General features: G+C 42.9%; 5 non-coding genes across 5 annotated transcripts; all 5 read left to right on the forward strand.

The window, feature by feature from the left end:
- Nucleotides 1-2,393: 2,393 nt before the first annotated feature.
- On the forward strand, nucleotides 2,394-2,465 carry trnad-guc (transfer RNA aspartic acid (anticodon GUC)). Its single transcript has one exon. It is a non-coding gene; the product is annotated as a tRNA-Asp (tRNA).
- A 178-nt stretch (nucleotides 2,466-2,643) lies between these two features.
- On the forward strand, nucleotides 2,644-2,715 carry trnad-guc (transfer RNA aspartic acid (anticodon GUC)). The gene has a single exon. It is a non-coding gene; the product is annotated as a tRNA-Asp (tRNA).
- A 1,236-nt stretch (nucleotides 2,716-3,951) lies between these two features.
- On the forward strand, nucleotides 3,952-4,023 carry trnad-guc (transfer RNA aspartic acid (anticodon GUC)). The gene has a single exon. It is a non-coding gene; the product is annotated as a tRNA-Asp (tRNA).
- A 332-nt stretch (nucleotides 4,024-4,355) lies between these two features.
- trnad-guc (transfer RNA aspartic acid (anticodon GUC)) lies at nucleotides 4,356-4,427 on the forward strand. The gene has a single exon. It is a non-coding gene; the product is annotated as a tRNA-Asp (tRNA).
- A 13,149-nt stretch (nucleotides 4,428-17,576) lies between these two features.
- On the forward strand, nucleotides 17,577-17,648 carry trnad-guc (transfer RNA aspartic acid (anticodon GUC)). Its single transcript has one exon. It is a non-coding gene; the product is annotated as a tRNA-Asp (tRNA).
- Nucleotides 17,649-17,790: the final 142 nt, after the last annotated feature.

Consider the following 17,790-nt stretch of genomic DNA (forward strand, 5'->3'; position numbering starts at 1 on the left):
ACAAAGCATCCTTTATGAGTGTGTGAGGGTTCCGCCCTCAGACTGTGTGTAAGAGGTGAGCTATGTTACAGTGTACTAAACAAAAAAGTACCTTCTTGCAAGCTAATGTAAGCCCTTCGTTTTGCATTTAGCTCAGGCTGATTGCAATAAAACAAGGGGGTTTTGTAATAGGTAAAAGGTACAGCTTATATGCGCATAATTTAGACTTGAGATGAATGAAACTAAGGTGACAAAGACAAAATGATATAACGCGAGAGATGCAGTTGATATTGTCATTTATTTTAAAATAGAGACAAGATAAACAGATAAAATGCTTGTTTATGAGTGAAATTCAAGAAAAAAAAAATGTATCTTGCATAAAACGTGCAAAAACTCACTTGTCAGGGTGCTGCTATCCTATCTAAGGATGACAAACTAGACTGCTATGGACACACTTCCTGGTTGTACTGCTCACTTGACTTCCTTTTTTGAATTTTTCTCATGCAGGCAACACCCTTTTGGATTGTGCAATCCAGCAATCGATTTATACAGTATCTCAGAAAAACCACGTGCAGTGATTTTTCTTAAGATTTTTCCTTCAAAGTAACACATTTGTACTCCTTATTAAAATAGTGAATATGGAGATGGAAGTTATGAATCAGGGGACGGCTTATACGAGAGAAATTCTGTGTTGAGTGCTGTGATGGCACTTCCAAGATGCTGGTCAAGATTTCCAGACACTGACGTGTGGAAGCAGAGGAAGGCTATTCGGCGGTAACGTTGGGGTCAGGAAGTAGCCCTCTCGGGATATCAGTCTTTATATAGCCACAGGAGGCGTGGGAAAATAAACGGCGACTGTTCTTTTTTCTTCTGTGGCCTGAGAGTGGAATGTTGAGAAGACTTTCCCTGAGGTACCCCGAACACCCCTCCCAACACCACCCTTTCGGCCGGATTTGAACTTGGGACAGTCCACTCGGGTTACAGGTGCTGCTATTGCCATGGAAACTCGGGGACAGACCCCAGATCAGAGTTGGAATGTAAGCAAACATCTGAAGAAGTGAAGGGGAAACGCTGCCCACGTCAGGTTTTTTTTAAATATTTACTTTAGTAAATTAATTTCTTGTATTTACTTCTCATTTTAGGTTGTCATGTTGGAAGAAACACACATTTTCCTCTTCCCCCAGCCACTTCGTCCAGGTAATTTGAGAGGAAGGTCATCCAGAAGCGATCAGAATTTAGTAGGCCCTAATTTCTCTTGAATTTAGTTATAATTTGGGGTTGTCAAATTGAAAGAAACCCAAATTTTCCTCTTCCCTCAGCCACTTCGTCCAAGTAATTTGAGAGGAAGGTCATCCAGAAGCGATCAGAATTTAGTAGGCCCTAATTTCTCTTGAATTTACTTATAATTTGAGGTTGTCAAATTGAAAGAAACCCAAATTTTCCTCTTCCGCCAGCCACTTCGTCCAGGTAATTTGAGGGGAAGGTCATCCAGAAGCGATCAGAATTTAGTAGGCCCTAATTTCTCTTGAATTTACTTATCATTTGAGGTTGTCAAATTGAAAGAAACCCAAATTTTCCTCTTCCCCCAGCGACTTCGTCCAGGTAATTTGAGGGGGAGGTCATCCAGAAGCGATCAGAATTTAGTAGGCCCTAATTTCTCTTGAATTTACTCCAATTTGAGATTGTCATGTTGGAAGAAACCCAAATTCTCCTATTTCCCCCAGCCACTTCGTCCAGGTAAACTGAGGGGAAGGTCATCCAGAAGGGATCAAAATTAAGTAGGCCGGTCTTTGGTTATCCTGGGTTTTCCCCAGACCTAATCCAGGCCAGATCCTCTCACCTTGCCAAATGCCCGAGCCACATCATCTGATTCCTCAGATTATAGTGTTTCTTTGGCTAAAGTCTGAAAATGCTCAGAAGTTCCATAAGAACAAAAACTTTTACTAAATATCTAATAATCCATGAAAAATCCCGAACCACATCCTATTTTTGTGGTATACAATTAAATATGGCTAGAGTGAAAAGTATGTCGTTCTTGCATGCAGGGATGAACATAAAAAGAACAAATTGGGGATCATGCTAAGTATTGTTGCCTGGCAACTCCCTTTTGAAAAAATCCTCTCGTTTGTGCATCAGCTTTTCTTTTCTTGCTGTTTGCCTTTACAGTTTTATTTGCAGAGAAGGGAAACGTGAAATTTCCAATTGACAAAATATTTTATTTAGACGATTTAACAAAGTATTTTTCCTGGTCCTGTATGATTTATGGAGATGTTTTCCTGTGTGATTTTTGAATGAGTGATTTCTGTTTGACAGGCAATAAAAATAAAATATTGCTCTGCTGCCACCTACAGATTACATAAAAAACAGGTTGGCATTGCATATAAAAACGCAATTTCTGTGCAGTTGGACACCTTTCCTCGTTAGTATAGTGGACAGTATCTCCGCCTGTCACGCGGAAGACCGGGGTTCGATTCCCCGACGGGGAGTTACTTCTTTTGTTTTTTTTTTTATCTGCGAGACATCACCGACACACTTATTCTAGAAACCTTTAATACATAGCTTTCTTCGTAACCTAATTGTTGATCGAGAACGTCTTCCTTCCTCTACAAGTTAGTACATTATAGCATACTTCCAAACTTAATCGTCAAAACACGAGAGCATCCTTCCTCGTTAGTATAGTGGACAGTATCTCCGCCTGTCACGCGGAAGACCGGGGTTCGATTCCCCGACGGGGAGTGTCTGCCTTTTGCGTCTGCCACACTGCACTATACTCTACCAGTTAGTATATATTAGCTGTCTTCAAAAAATAATTCTCATCGGGATACTGTAATCTTGTTAGTATAGTGCAGTGCTTCTCAATTATTTTCTGTTAGGCCCCCCCTAGCAAGAAGAAAACTATTCGCGCCCCCCCACTTCCCACCGTGACTATAAATAAAATCATTTTATAAAAGTGTTATAGGTACAACATGTGAAATGTTGCACTCTCACAAACATGACAGAAGTAACAATGAGAGCGCCACTGCCAGCTACTGTTGTGGATGCGCAATTACACTTTATACTAGTACGGCCAAATAAAATCCTGTTCCCCAGGGTTACACGCGCCCCCCCAGGTATCGCACCGCGCCCCCTCAGGGGGGCGCGCCCCACTATTTGAGAAGCGCTGGTATAGTGGACGGTATCTCCGCCCCGTCAGGTGGAAGTCTGGAGTCCGATTCCCCGACGGGGAGTCCGCTTTTGTAAAAATCTGCGACACTTCACCGACACAAACACTTATTCTAGCAATGTTTAAGTCAACCAAATTGTTGATCGAGAAAGTCTTCCTTCCTTCAGTTAGTACATATTAACTTTCTGCGAAACTTCATTTCCAAAGACAAATGGCAGCCTTCCTCGTTAGTATAGTGGACAGTATCTCCGCCTGTCACGCGGAAGACCGGGGTTCGATTCCCCGACGGAGAGTATTATCTATTTGCATCTGCTACATTACCCCTTACTCTTCCAGTTTGGAGATCTGTACACACATAAAGTTTTGATCGTAAAACTGTATATCCAGTCTGCGATATAACAGGATATCTCCCAATCTTCACCTCATCCCACCTTCTTCCAAACTTCATTTCCAACGAGAACGGCAACTTTCTCGTTAGTATAGTGGACAGTATCTTCGCCTGTCACGCGGAAGACCGGGGTTCGATTCCCCGACGGGGAGGATCAACTTATCACATTTGTCACACTTCACTGTATATTCAACCAGTTGTTAAATAATAGCTTTCTTTAAAACTTAATTTTAATGGATAGCAGTATTCTTCCTCTTTGGAATAGTGGACAGTATCTCCGCCTGTCACGCTGAAGACCGACGTTCGATTCCCCGACGGGGAATTTCAATCTTTCGCGTCTACTACACTACCCCATACTCAACCATTTAGTACATATATTAGCTTTCTTCAAGGAATACATGTCACGACGCAATAGCAACCTTCCTCGTTAGTATAGTGGACAGTATCTCCGCCTGTCACGCGGAAGACCGGGGTTCGATTCCCCGACGGGGAGTGTCTACCTTTTGCGTCTACCACACTTCACTCTACCAGTTAGTATATATTAGCTGTCTTCGAAAAATAATTGTCATCGGGATACAGTAATCTTGTTAGTATAGTGGACGGTATCTCCGCCCCGTCAGGTGGAAGTCTGGAGTTCGATTCCCCGACGGGGAGTCCGCTTTTGTAAAAATCTGCGACACTTCACCGACACAAACACTTATTCTAGCAATGTTTAAGTCATAGCTTTCCTCGTAACCAAATTGTTGATCGAGAAAGTCTTCCTTCCTTCAGTTAGTACATATTAACTTTCTGCCAAACTTCATTTCCATCGACCAACGGCAGCCTTCCTCGTTAGTATAGTGGACAGTATCTCCGCCTGTCACGCGGAAGACCGGGGTTCGATTCCCCGACGGGGAGTGTCTACCTTTTGCGTCTGCCACACTGCACTATACTATTAGCAGCTAATAGTATAGACAGCTAATAATTAGCTGTCTTCAAAAAATAATTGTCATCGGGATACAGTAATCTTGTTAGTATAGTGCAGTGCTTCTCAATTATTTTCTGTTAGGCCCCCCCTAGCAAGAAGAAAACTATTCGCCCCCCCCCCCACTTCCCACCGTGACTATAAATAAAATCAATTTATAAAAGTGTTATAGGTACAACATGTGAAATGTTGCACTCCCACAAACATGACAGAAGTAACAATGAGAGCGCCACTGCCAGCTACTGTTGTGGATGCGCAATTACACTTTATACTAGTACGGCCAAATAAAATCCTGTTCCCCAGGTTTACACGCGGTGGACAGTATCTCCGCCTGTCACATTGAAGACCGGGGTTCGATTCCCCGACGGGGAGCAAAAACTTTTCACGTTTGCCACACTGCACTAAAAATTCAACCAGTTAGTACATATTAGCTTTCTTCGAAACTTAATTTTCAATGATGAGCAGTATCCTTCCTCGTTAGTATAGTGGACAGTATCTCCGCCTGTCACGCGGAAGACCGGGTCTCGATTCCCCGACGGGGAGTGTCAACTTTTACGCATCTGACTCACTACACTCTTCTCCACCAGTTAGTACATGATAGATTTCTTCTAAGCTTAATTTTGAAATGAAATGCAGTAAACTTCATCAATTCCAAAATTCCTCCTTAGTATGGTCAATCATGAGTGCTTATGTGACAGGGTGAAGTAGTTGATGTTATACATGAGTGCAGGTGTTAAGTTGAAAGGGGACTCATGCCGCTAGCATGCGTTAAACACGGGGCGATGACGTAATGATTAACCAATGGTCATAGACCTTGGTAGGGTATAATAACGGGCTATTCAGACATTTCTCTAAGTTGGTTTGAAAATACAACAAAAGGACCTGTCTGATTATTTCACCCGTCTTTTAAAGGTATGTTGCTTTGTTTTGAATAACGATTGAGTGTGAGATGTGCAAGAGGCAATAGTAGCAACTGAGAAAGAACGTAATGCTTAGTGATGCTTGTTAACTTTTTTTTATGTGTGCGCGTAAATGTGCGAGTCTCGGGTATTGTTTACAGCAAGCTACCCTCGGCCGCTGGTTATTTACTTTTTCATGTGTGCGAGTAAATGTGCGAGTCTCGGGAATTGTTTAAAGCGAGCTACCTTCGGCCGCTGGTTGTTTACTTTTTTTATGTGTGTGCGTGAATGCGCGAGTCTCGGGTGCATTGTCTACAGCAGGCTACTTTCGGCCGCCGTTGTAAGGGTAGCATAATAAGTATGCAGTATATGACGGCCGGAACAAAAGGTAACAAGTTACAATACTCATAAGTTATAATCGTTTATGCAGCAAGTACATTGCTTTGGATTATAACGGGTTGTTAATATGTTACTATGTATATATTTGAGTGTTATTGTATATTATGTTTTGTGTGAATTGCTTAAATAACTAAAGTTGGTTTGAAAATACAACAACGGACCTGTCTGATTATTTCACCCGTCTTTTAAAGGCGAAATACCACCACCCCGTGGAAAATCACGGGTACAACACTTACTTTCTGTTTTAGTGACTTTTATTAATCAGATGCTGAACACGCTCCATTGTTAGACTGGAGACTACAGAGTTAAGGAATTGGAGTCAGGTGAAATAGTTTAGTCTAACAGTTTTGGTGACCCAGTCCGTGAGTCGGTTGCGTAGACAGTTTAGGGGTTAAGGCCGATAACTCCGTCCGTGAACCAGGGAGGAACTGCGTAGACATATGGGTTAAGGCCAGCCGCGGACTCTAAAACACGTCGGCGAACGTGGAGTCGCGGTTATCGAAGCACGTCAGCGAACGTGAGAATAAGGAAAAGTTAAACACGTCAGCGAACGTGAGAATAAGGAAAAGTTAACCACGTCAGCGAACGTGAGGGCACGCCGGCGAGCGTGAGACCTTTCTCTTGGGACTTCTCCAACAGGCGCCTGATCAACTGAAAGGTAAGCAGAATACCTATTACTGAAACGTTAAAATTCTGCTATTGGGTTTTTAAATTATGGAGAAGTGACTATAGAAAGGGGGTTTGGGAATAGGAGATTTCGAAAAGGTTGTAATATACCTAGAGTCGGAATTGATGACGATCCCAGGACGGTCGTTTTGAAATAGAGAAAACGTCGTATGAAACAAAGGAACAAGAGATTCCGGAAAGAGTTATATGCAGGAGTTATTTTAAAGTCTTCAGCAGGGAAACAACTGGGTCCACAGATGTTTCATTCCTAGAATTGATTCTAAAAAAAAAAAATAAAAAAAAATAAAAAAGTAACAATAATTCCTAGAATTGAACATACTAAAATTCTAAATTTATCCGGAGACTTGATCTAGATTGAATTGGTGAAAATGGAAGGATGTGAGAGTGCGGGAGAATGTGGAGAATGGAATGAATTGACAATTTTGTATGCAGATGTGGAAGCACAGGTTCTGAGTGGTGTTCAAGTTAAAAAACAACCAAAAATAAGACGCGAGTTGGTGAAACAATTTAGTACTTTAAAAAAAAATGTACATTTTGTAGGTCAAAAGCATGAATGGAATATGAATAACTTGTCCATTGCTTTGCGGAAAGTAGAGCGTGACGTCACAGCTAAGGAGGTGGAACTCCGAAGGAGAAAAGAGGAGGTGTGGAGGTGGAGGCGGGGGTCGATACTGAGAAAGGAGGAGGAGTTGGAACAGCATAGATTGGCAATACACAACCTGGTAATTGCGTCAACAGCTTTGGCGGCGGTGAGGGCCCCCACCCAGATCGAACCAACTTTGACTCTTGTACCTTCAGCGCCGCCACTGAATAATAGAACTCCATTAAAACCTCACGGTATACCCATACAAGCACCAATAGTGACTTTAGGTGGACGATTGATCCTTGACGTTGAGAATGAGGAGGAAGCTATGTCCTCCGAGGCAAAAGGCCTCATAGGAAAAGCATGTAATCTCGAACACGCGAAAGATAAGACAGAACGATCCAGAGTTGACTTGACTGACCGAGAGGACAATGATGAAAAAGAAATGACCAAAGGGACTCGACAGAAAAATGAAATAAAGAAAGGTAGGAAAAAGGAAAAGATGACTTGACTGACAATCTTATACTGTTTGAGGACGCGAATCGACAATCAGACTATAACTCAGATAATGATTCAGACATTGCAGGTGAACAGGAGAATGAGAGTGTGGACATGTATAAACAGGCTCTACCAGATTTGGGATCTCATTACGCCCTTCGCCCACGTAACAATGGGGCAAAAGAGACACCAGACAAGACTGCCGCGCCAAAACCAAAGCCCAGCGCAAAGCGGGTACAAGCTACATCTGGAGGTATGTATCCCCTCCGCCATCAGGGAGCAGAAATGATATTTGAACCTCTTGGTTTTAGAGATGTGGCTACATTGGCTGACCAACTCCCTCCAATGGCGAATGGAGGAAGTACATGGCTGATGAAGTTTTTGGCCCTAATGAGCGGACAGAATTGTGCGCTTGGTGACATGAGACAGGCCATATCAGCTTCCTGCTCTCATCATCAATTACAAATGATAGAGGAGGAAGCAGAAACTATCAGGTAACCACACGAAACCCCATTGTCCCAGGTATCGGGCGCCTTATTTACGGCAATTAAAAATACCTTCCCAAGATCCCATGACATGGCTCCAACCGTGTTTCCATACATCGATGGAGTGGGAGGTCCGATACACTATGAAAAGTGCATTAATGCCTGGATAGATAGTACCGGCCGACACCCATCGGGCAGATTAGATAATATCCTCTTATTCCGAACAGCTGTTGTCGAGGGTCTTCCAGAACCTGTGAAAAGGGAGTTGAGAAAGGACCCTGACTTGTTGACTGGTGATGAACCAAGGTTTAAACGTCACCTGTCTCACCATTGTAAGATGTATGATAACGAGAAGGTAAAAGAAAAAGCCGAGTCGCTAAATATGAATTCTGCTCTGGTAAAATTACAACTTTCCAAATTTTATAGTGAATCCAAAAAATCTAAACAGGAAAAGACAAACCAATCTGCCCAGATGTTCCAGGGCCATGGTCGGGCTCGAGATGGTGGTCAGTTCCATGATGGATACGGTGGTCGCAGGGGTGGTTTCTCTGGTGGCCGGGGAAAAGGGTACTCGAGACCGGGCCAACAAGACAACTGTTTTACATGTGGCCGTCCTGGACACTGGAGACATGAGTGTCCCGGTCAGCGACAGTACCCGCGGCAACCCCCAACACAACAGGGGGGGCCACCACATCATGATGTGTCCCTTGCAACAAGACACCGAGGTAGCAACAATCTATTGGTCATGTCTTGAGCCTGAAACTCCGGCCACTGGGGGACTGTTGTTTGTTTATCACCAGTGGAAATCATTCATTGATTCACTCCGGCCTTACCATCCGCCCAAGGATGACTTTCATTGTACTTTGTTTTATGACACAGAAGATGACTTAGTCTATCGAGACCGTTTTCAGAAGGTTCTTGGAACACCCTGGCAATTGAAATCCACCAAAATATTTGTGGGTCCAGAAGGCGTAGCTTCATATGTTGATTTGGACGAATCGCAAAAAGTGTGGTACAAAATGTCGGATACAGCCGACCCCCACATTTCTTTGGCTCTGTCTCATGGTCACGAAGCTCGTCAACTCGGTCCCATGGTCAAGAAACTTCTTAAAGTCACGGACTGGCAGTCCACTGACCTACCAGGGCTGACTTATTCCAAATTGCATGACTCTTATCAGATTGATCCACATGCCCCATTGATAAACTCCTCCATTTTGGAGGAACAAATCTTGACTCGAGAACATGGTAGGGAATTGACTGATCACCACCAGACAGAGGATTTACTGAAAACTATTCCGGACACATTGTGGTCATCAGGACCATTTGATGTAGGACATTGTGTCAGGTTTAGAACCATATACATTCAATAATTCGGATCAGAGGTAGCACACGCAGAGTCGGCTTGATGAGATTTTCAAAGACATCAGCTGAGGGAGGGGTCGGGAGGTGCAAGCGCTTGGAGACGAGTCCATCTCCTTGCCTGACCAGTTCCAATCCCCTACCGACCTCCAACAGAGTAGCCCCTTTTATTAACAAAGGGTCATGTGACCTAGGTACAAACTTAAGGCGGGACGAAGTGACACAGAGAAATGGGCGTGTCTTAGTAAATGACTTGCCCCTAACTCATAGGTGTTATGAAGGAAACTTACCACTAGTCTCTGCAAAATTCTATCCAAGTGACTATACAGCATAAAAGTAGTAAAGAATACATTCTATACTTCACATTTCCCCCCTATAGTTACTTTGAAAGAATTTTCATGAAATACATAAAATTTATATCCCTCCTATCCAGATTCTAGAATACAAATATCATCAGCATTATTTATCAAGGGGTATGGAAAACAATAAAATCACTTGTCAAGGCAGAGGCAAAAACTTGAGGTAATTTTAGGGTTATCCGAGAAAAATCCGTCTGCGTCCCTCTTTATGAGTGGACACAGTTTTTTAAGTCAAAATAAGTACAATAACCCGAAGCACTCGACATACCGAGACTCGTCACACTTTGAAAGAGTGGAAGAATCTCCATTATGATTTGCCACGCGGTTATACTGTATGTCATTGTAAGTTACCAGCATGTGCTAGATAGTATTTCGAATCATAACTTTCATACATAGAAAATACAGAACCGTAACAAAATCGCAAATGAGGAAGTTGCAAATTTAAACACAATCGAAAAACCACAACCCGTGTTGGCCAAGGCTTTCATTTCAGCTATAGCCCGAGTCATGTTTTGGTTTCATCTGGGATGAAGGTGCAGCAGTGTTCTCCCATCATGGCACACGCATCTCCATCATTGGCTCCATCCTCCTGCAACTCCATTTCCCTTAGGGCTTTTAAATCATCGGCTATACCTCGGATTTGGCAAAGTTGCGACAGTATGATTTTCTGGGGGAGTGGACCACTTGTAGTCACGACCGAACACCACCACCCCAGATTGAATCATGTGGTTTGAATTGCACTGATTTTGGTCCCTTATCGCCTACTGTTATGTTCATTACCCTTAAAAGGAATGCATCTCATCTGCCTCACTGCAGATTTAAGCGCGACGTCTAGACCCAGTGAATTCAGGATGTCAGGATACCACACATCTTCATAGTAGTTCTCCAGATTGTTCTTTTCATACCAATTCACTCTCCTCTGTGATAGGAGTATGTCACCATCTTGTTTTCCCACTCGAGTCTCAGTGGGCGGGGCGTTCAGACACGCCCAGGCAGTCACTGACAGTACAGTCACTGTGATGTGAGTGGCAACAGCTTTCACTGTGGCCAATGTGCAGAGCTGCAAAGTCTATGGAAGCTCAAGGTTAAGTGAGGGGTGCTCGTGGCAGGTGAGTAGACTGATGAGTTTTTTACGGACAAGGGTTTTGATACCGTCCAACTTCCAGTCCACTCAGAGTCACCTGTGTCTCGAACTACCTTGACCTGGCATTGGTGAAAGCACTGACATTTCAGCCATCTTTGCAGCAGTGGAGGTTGGTGAGTTGGGCCACGAATAGGTCTTCCCATCGTGGAGAGAACCAGGACTTCCTTTTTATGACTGGGATCAGCATCCAGTCACCTGGCTTCACCACTTCCTGCAAAGTAGACAAAAGGGAATCACGGCAGCTTGCCTGTTCTTTGGACAAGTTTCTCCATACATGTTACCATCCATTCTGTGATTAGGTCTGCCTTGCCCTTAGCCTTTTGTCATGTTTCACCTTCCCATAGAGGATGTTGAAATGGTCTTCCATGAACATTTGTTTGCTCTACCAGTCCCACACTCTTTGGACGTTGTCCTCGTTTGGGCCTGAGGTTACCTTGCACACCATGACTGCAACAAATCAAACACCAAAAAATTAAAAGTAGGTATTTAGACCTCTGGGACATGGAACACACACTGTACCATGTCCATCATCCATCATCCCCCCTGTTGAGACATGGTTCAATCCATGGCTCAATTTTGGAATAATTTTTGGGAGGCACGCTAGGCCTTTATCTGTGTACAGGTCTTCTGCAGACTGTTCTGTGTTCTTTCTGTATAGATGCATCTCTACCTTATGTGATGCAATGTTTTGCCTTTCAATTAGTACTGTTTTTGACTCAGTTTTTGTTGTTGTGAATACTGTGCAGTAAGTGTTTGCGCTGCTGCTTTAGCTGCTGTCGTCTTTAGCGCATGCTCAACACCTGCATACGGCCACTTGGTTGGGCTTAATTCTCAAACGAACAAAAATCACAACAATCTTACTTATTCAATCACTTTGTTTGCGAAAATCTAAATGTCTTATCACTCAAAAATAGATATACTAGCTGTTATTCTATTTTGATCACTGCTTCCATGTTAACATCAAAAACTATATTTGATTTTTCCTTTCCTGCAATTACACAAATTAACTAATCATGCTAAAAATAGGGAAAATACAAAGAGCAAACCAGGCTGCCTTCTCCTCAGGAAAACAGCTTTCCCGCTCTCTGCAACAGTTACATTCACATCAATTAATATCCAGAAACAAATGTAAACATTTATAATTCTGAAAAGAATTGAACCCACTAAACTGTAACCACCCCTTGTTTATTAGGGTTAATATTTTCTAGCATAATTGTCTTTTAGAGCCATTAAAACTCATTACTTATGAATTGTATACTGATCAAGTCCCAATTAAATTAACAATGTGTATTGCGTTGCACATTTATCTCAGCTGTTTGAAAATTCTAAAATATCCCAAACTAGTAGTCTTTTTTATCAAATGTAACATTCCATTGTCTTTGGAGTTTGCCAATCATCTCCTTTAAAACTTTCTTAATCAACATTTTCCAATAGTCTGGCATAAAATCAAAATTTAGTTACATATCTATCCATTGTAGTCTCTTTTTCTCTCTAATTGTTTACTTTAAAAATCTGTAAGAAGGTTTGTTCTCAATTGAAACGCTTTCACTTTTTATGGAGACAATAAAACCAATATAAAAGTTCCTTATGGTTTATGGCATTGCTCCTCGAGCAATAATCTTTCCAATCAATATTGGATGCTTTCCATTACGTCTGATCGCGTCAATAAGCTTATCTTACCTGTCTCCTCAAACGTTTCAACTGAGAGAACCTCCTTACAGTGCAAAGATGGATCTGCATCCTCCGCTATTTTCATGTCTGCTGTTTGGTCAGCAACAGTTGTACGGACGTTCTCATTTTGGGTTGCTCGTGCGTCTTCTCCATGTTTCCTGTTGAAAAACACAGTCTTCTTCTGCTAACTCAAAATTAGTGTGTTTCTTTAAAGTTTTTCTTTTATACAGATAGCCAGATTAGAGTCATCCTTCAGCTCCAATCGTGTAGTGAATAATGGCGTTTGGTATGGTAACGAAATTCTGAAACATTTTGTCAATTCAGTCAATTAATCTGTTAACACAATTTGGATGCCATTATCCCTATACATCAATGGTACTTTGGAATTTCATATGATGCACTGTTTTTGTTTTTCTCAGTGCTTCAAATTTTCGCATTGCAGATTTGTTCCTCCAATCCAATGCATTATCATCAAAAAATTTCTTTGGACTAAACTATTTTCCTTGATTTTTCATCGCCATCCAAAAAGGCTTATTGGCGATTTCAGAAATTGATTTCAAATTTCCAATCCTTCGCTGCCATCCCTGAAAAGGGCTTATTGGCGGTTTCAGATAGTGATTCCAATTTGCTAAATCCTTTTCCACCTTGATATCTAAATGATCAATTATATCTTGGTGGTTGGCCAATCAAAAACACAAAAACACAAACAACCATTCACGCTCACACTCATTCATAATCAGACATCAGTGGTCTGCAATTTTTTTTCACTAGTGGAGAGCGCCATCCCTGAAAAGGGCTTATTGGCAGCTGACCACCTTTTTTCTGTCCTATCAGCACTAGTCATTCTCAAAAGAACTAGGTTAATAGTCATTAATATGACTCACACTAAAGCATATTTCATCTAGTGATGGAAAAACAATGAATCATATTTCGTGCACTAAACATGATTCATCTTATTCCATCCTATAGAAATCATGCTTATCCTAAATTAATTATTTTATCTAAACTTTACCTAATAATTTGGATCAATGCCATTTCTGCATTGTTTTCTTTTCGTTTGATATCATTAATAATTTGGATGAATGCCATTTCTGTCTCCTCTGCTTCTACATTCTTATCTCCCTCTGCTCTTGTTGATGCGAGGTAACCTGAGACATCTTGTCTGGCATTCCAGGAGTGTCCCCCCCCCCCCACCCCCCCCCCCCCCCCCGTGCCTGGTACGAGAGGGGGGATAGTAGGGGGGCACTGTCATTTAGCAGGCCTGGCATCCATCAGACCTGTCATGCTGGCGAGTTTTGGGATGGGTTAGGGAAAGAAGGCTTTTTTCACTCCATTTGGCCGCCATTTTTCCTTTGTCCTTGGCTCAGCCATTTTTTCTTCACATGTGCTTTGCCCTTTTCTCCCCCCACCCTTTGTCTTTATTCTTCCTCTGTGTTAACTTTCTCTCTCTACCTGTCTCTCTCAGTCCCCCACCCCTCGCTGTTTGTGCAGGGGGTGGGGGCCTGGGCTGGTGGGGGCTCTCTCTCCCTATGGCCCCACCGTGGGGTGCTTTGAGAGCATTGTGCAATCTATTGAGGAGGCCACCCCCCTTTCTTTGCGTCGGAGTTGGTTGAGTTGGCCCATCCTCCGTCTCGTTGCGTCGGGGGAGTGTGAACTGCTGGAGAATGACCATTTGCTACGCTCTTCTTTGTTTTAGCGGCTCTTTTTTGGTCGGCCATCTTCTCCCTGCCATGTGCTCATCCTTTGGTCGGCCATCTTCTCCCTGCCATGTGCTCATCCTTTCTTCTACCCCCGCTCGCATCTCTTCTTTTGTTCTGGGGACGCCCCGTCTCAATTTATTATCTCTTAAATACTTGTTTTCTAAGCTTATTTATTCGCCTAAGTAGCTTTTTTCCTTTGTTTACAGCTTTTTTTTACTTCTAAATTCCTTTGAATAGTTTGCAAAGGTTCCACTAACAATTTCCCCAAACCATGTGCTTTGTTCTCTCTGTGTCTCTGATTCTTTACTATTTTGCAAGGCCTGCGTGCGTCACGGCGTATTTCCGGTTCATATATATATACATATCCTTTCGGTTGATATATATATATATATACTTCATATGAAGATTACTTTTTATTTAGCGCTTTTTACTCATCGAGTGCATTATTTTTGGAAGGTTTCCCTTATTTTGAACAATCTGTGAAATCCTTTTAACACAGGGGGAACCTTACTCCCGCCTTAGGCTAAACGCCACGTCACCGACGCGCCTCATGGAAACACTTAGTTGCCGACTAAGCATTCATCCGTTGCATACCTTACGTTTCTATTTCAATTTTAACGACATACGTAATCCTCACATGTATGCATCCCTTATCTCCCACTATTGGAGCGTTTTTCCACGACTCGTTCGAATGGAAAAACGGGATTTCACCAGCCTTGTTATATATAAATTTTAAATGCACTTACCGTCTCTTGTGCGTGCATCCTCTTTCCGGCCGGGTTCCTTCTTCAAACGGGCCGCGATCGACCGAAATGCCCCCTCTTTCAAAGTAAGAGGGCTGACGTCAGTAATTCTTGGCCTTCAGTCCACCGCGGTCCGAGAAATTCAGAAATGAATCTCCGGGGTTTTCGGCACCAGAAAATGTCAGGTTTAGAACCATATACATTCAATAATTCGGATCAGAGGTAGCACACGCAGAGTCGGCTTGATGAGATTTTCAAAGACATCAGCTGAGGGAGGGGTCGGGAGGTGCAAGCGCTTGGAGACGAGTCCATCTCCTTGCCTGACCAGTTCCAATCCCCTACCGACCTCCAACAGAGTAGCCCCTTTTATTAACAAAGGGTCATGTGACCTAGGTACAAACTTAAGGCGGGACGAAGTGACACAGAGAAATGGGCGTGTCTTAGTAAATGACTTGCCCCTAACTCATAGGTGTTATGAAGGAAACTTACCACTAGTCTCTGCAAAATTCTATCCAAGTGACTATACAGCATAAAAGTAGTAAAGAATACATTCTATACTTCACACATTGTGTTAAAATTCCACCTGTAATGTTAAAAATAGATGAGAGTGCCATCATCCACAGGCCACAATATAGATGGACTCCAGATGCGGACAAAGGTATGGAAGACACTCTAGGTGGACTGTGGGACGCAGGTGTGATAGAACTTTCTAACTCACGATGGAACACGGCATTGCGACCAGTACTTAAGGCGGACGGACAGAGTTACCGTATGGCACATGACCTTAGACCTGTGAACGACGCGACGCTGACTCCGATCCTACCAGTACCCGACCCCCATAGAATGTTGACTTCGCTCAGTCCAGTGTATCAATGGTTTACTTGTATTGATCTAGCTAACGCCTTTTTCTGTGTACCTTTGCATCCTTCAGCCAGACAGTACTTTGCGTTCACCTATCGTGGTGTCCACATGCAGTATCAGCGCCTGCCACAAGGGTTTAAAAACTCACCTGGTATTTTTAATCAGTGTCAGAAGGACCTGTTACAAGACCTAACGTTACCTGAAAACTCTGTTCTTTTACAGTATGTGGATGACCTTTGCATTGCGACAACCACTTCTGAAATCTGTCTGGCGGTCACTAGGATGGTCCTGCTAAAACTTCATAATATTGGTTTCAAAGTGTCAAAGAAGAAGCTTCAGTGTTGTCGAAGAGAAGTAACTTTTCTAGGCCGTGTTGTGTCAGCCAAAGGACTGTCCATGTCACCTGAACATCGAAAAACCATTTTGTCTCATTCCAGGCCCCAAACCGTCAAAGACATGTTGTCATTTCTGGGCCTCTGTGGCTACAGTAGGACCTATATACCATGTTATGTGGACAAGACACATACACTTCGCGTTCTGGTAAAAGACAAAGGTGTTAAGAATCTTAGAGCACAACTTGATTGGACGAAAGAAGCAGATGAAACCTTTGTGTCTCTGGTTCAAGAACTGGCCTCTGCGGCTGCCCTGGCCAACCCTGATTTCGACAAACCTTTTCATCTTGATGTGTCTAACTCGGCGACTACAGTAAATGCTGTTTTATTTCAGAAGGTTTCGACGACTAGGCGGGTATTGATGTATTGTAGCGTAACACTAGATGGTGTTGAGCTTCGTCAACCAGAGTGTACTCGTAGGGCTCGCAGGGCTCGCTAAAGTGCTTCTTAAAACAGCTCATACAGTGATGGGACATCCCATATATGTTCTGACTGATCATGGGGTATCGGCGTATGTGGCTTCATCAGCATTTACCTTATCATCGCTTCGACAGTCTAGACTTTTACGTATTCTCACAGCTCCAAACATCAATTACGTTCACACAGGTATCAATATGGCGGATAATATTCAGCTAGGACCACATGAAAGTGCTATGAGGGTTAATCACCAAAGGTACGTTCGGCCTGATCTCAATACTAAACCGCTTACATTTGGTAACAATCATGTTTACAGATGGTTGTTGTTGGAGAGACCATTCAGGACGTCTCCGTGCGGCGGCTGCCGTAGTGGAGAGCAAGGGGGATGCACTATACTCTACCAGTTAGTATATATTAGCTGTCTTCAAAAAACAATTGTCATCGGGATACAGTAATCTTGTTAGTATAGTGCAGTGCTTCTCAATTATTTTCTGTTAGGCCCCCCCTAGCAAGAAGAAAACTATTCGCCCCCCCCCCCACTTCCCACCGTGACTATAAATAAAATCATTTTATAAAAGTGTTATAGGTACAACATGTGAAATGTTGCACTCCCACAAACATGACAGAAGTAACAATGAGAGCGCCACTGCCAGCTACTGTTGTGGATGCGCAATTACACTTTATACTAGTACGGCCAAATAAAATCCTGTTCCCCAGGGTTACACGCGGTGGACAGTATCTCCGCCTGTCACATTGAAGACCGGGGTTCGATTCCCCGACGGGGAGTAAAAACTTTTCACGTTTGCCACACTGCACTAAAAATTCAACCAGTTAGTACATATTAGGTTTCTTCGAAACTTAATTTTCAATGTGGAGCAGTATCCTTCCTCGTTAGTATAGTGGACAGTATCTCCGCCTGTCACGCGGAAGACCGGGGTTCGATTCCCCGACGGGGAGTGTCAACTTTTACGCATCTGACTCACTACACTCTTCTCCACCAGTTAGTACATGATAGATTTCTTCTAAGCTTAATTTTGAAATGAAATGCAGTAAACTTCATCAATTCCAAAATTCCTCCTTAGTATGGTCAATCATGAGT

The sequence above is a fragment of the Stigmatopora nigra genome, unplaced genomic scaffold (genome assembly GCF_051989575.1).
Source record: "Stigmatopora nigra isolate UIUO_SnigA unplaced genomic scaffold, RoL_Snig_1.1 HiC_scaffold_27, whole genome shotgun sequence".
NCBI lineage: Eukaryota > Metazoa > Chordata > Actinopteri > Syngnathiformes > Syngnathidae > Stigmatopora > Stigmatopora nigra.